Source organism: Anticarsia gemmatalis, chromosome 14, assembly GCF_050436995.1.
Source record: "Anticarsia gemmatalis isolate Benzon Research Colony breed Stoneville strain chromosome 14, ilAntGemm2 primary, whole genome shotgun sequence".
NCBI lineage: Eukaryota > Metazoa > Arthropoda > Insecta > Lepidoptera > Erebidae > Anticarsia > Anticarsia gemmatalis.
In genome coordinates, this window is record NC_134758.1 from 9,869,971 (window position 1) to 9,872,147 (window position 2,177).

The window sequence follows — 2,177 nt, forward strand, 5'->3', positions numbered from 1 at the left end:
TACAACCAATGGACACAAAGTACGATATCAAATGCGGCTTAATGGAAAAGCGAAGTTTAGTTTTTTAGTTTTTGCTCGGTAGTAAAAACAGTCATCTCCAAATAAGCAAAGTTGCGGGCCAAAGTTAGTCAGTATAAAGATCAATGGACCGCGTTGTTTTTTAAAGATGGCTTTAGTAATTAAGATTCGCGATATTATTTGGAATGTACGAGTTTGAATTTTATGTGGGTTTAATTTGAGTAAGTTAAATGAGGAGAATTAATATGAAAGCAATTATTTTATGTAACTGTACTTTAAAGTTATATTGATTTGGTTAAATAATATTACTTAAATTTTCTCTTACTAATGTGAAATATCAAAAGTTTGATATCTATAATTATACGTATCAAGTTACACAAATTGTAATTTGCTGCAAAAATAGTTCCTGCGGTGCCCGCTAGGGGCGCTGGTCAGATATTCACGCAACATTATTTGATGGCCAGCCGGTTGTCGACAATGGATAATATTTATTTATTTAAATATAGTAGACATATATAATAGAGAATCTTACTAACAATACTCTTTATTTGTCGGGAATAACATTATTCAGTACGAAAAGCGTTTCCAATTTTATTTACCTTTGCCTGCCTACCTTGGAATATAATAAGCGCAATGTTGTGTATACGGTTGCATAGTATTGTTTTTTTAAACCTGTTACTGTCCCACTGCTGGGCAAGGGTCTCCTAGGAAAGAAAAGAGTTTTTAATTGAATCATTTTTATTTAATTTACTGAGATAAAAACCAATTATAAATATTCTCTAAAGAATAATAAATAATAATTGATAATTGTTATTATACAATTAAATATTATTAACAATAATTTGATATTATTATCACACAAAGGAATTATCATCAGCTATAATACGTTCGAGAAATTTCCAATCAATTATTATAATGTTCCTTGCACTAATTACAGTATAATAATAACATATTTAATTGGCAATAACTGTTTTGATACCAAAATACAAGGCTCATATTATTTATGACTAACCTACTTTAAAATGAAGTTAGTATTATCTTTGTTTTAGATAATATATACATACTTGTGGTAGGTATATGATAGTAGTCGATAATTTCGTGCCTAAGAAATAAGTTTCCGTAGTGTAGTGGTTATCACGTGTGCTTCACACGCACAAGGCCCCCGGTTCGATCCCGGGCGGAAACAGCGGTACTTTTTGGAGTTTGTTTTATTTGTATTCTGTAGAGAACCTTCTTTTTCATAGTTTTAGGACGTAACTTAGTAGATTGTTAGTTCTATCATTTTCGGAAAGTTTTTATTTAAATTAAACAGTCATCTATTATACTTAACTTGCTAAATATTTTTCTATTGTGGCGATTTTTTTTAGATTTCCAATTGGAATAAAATATTTACCAAACCAATTATTTGTGCATAATCTCTTATTTTGCCCACCTGGAAACCGAACCCAAACTTGCACATTCATTGAGTGACATTTTACCCAAGGGCTATGGGTTGTCACAACTTAGTAACTTTAAAATAATTTGTATAAATGAACCTTCATTACAATTCATTAATTCAATCATACAAAAAATAATAATCAATTCCATTAAAACTAAAACCGAGAACACACGTGCACCACCCGCATGAATAAAACAAAAAAATAATAATAATTCAAAATTTGATTTGCATAAAGAACTCTTTTCTATAACACTACGCGGGGCGCCAAAAACAATTGCGTTATTGTTCTTGGGAACTCAAAAAGTTTTTTAAAACAATAGCCGAACAGTGTGCTCTACGCTTTATTCGTCGTTTCATTAATGCGGGCTCTTTTAACGTATTCTTAAAGGGTTGAAATTGGATAGTGGTTCAACAAAAATGTATGAAATAATTGTGAATATTAAAAGGTATTTGGAATTAAACTAAAGATGTATGATATAGAAGAATATTTCTACTTTAAGGAAGATTAGTATTAATGTTAAAGTTAGATAATAATTATTGTTGTAAATTCGTGCAAAGCAGAAAGGAATTAGACTGACTTTAAAGAAAGAAGGGGGTTCTCAATTCTTTGTCTTTAGATTTTGTTAAGTATTTAGTAAGTTAAGTAAAAGAATTGTCATTTATCATTTTTCGAAAATATATTATCGAAACAAATAAAATAATATAACATTTTTATTATTGT

General features: G+C 29.4%; 1 non-coding gene across 1 annotated transcript; it reads left to right on the forward strand.

Moving 5' to 3' along the window:
- The first annotated feature begins 1,131 nt into the window (after nt 1–1,131).
- TRNAV-CAC (transfer RNA valine (anticodon CAC)) lies at nt 1,132–1,204 on the forward strand. Its single transcript has one exon. It is a non-coding gene; the product is annotated as a tRNA-Val (tRNA).
- The last annotated feature ends 973 nt before the right edge of the window (nt 1,205–2,177 follow it).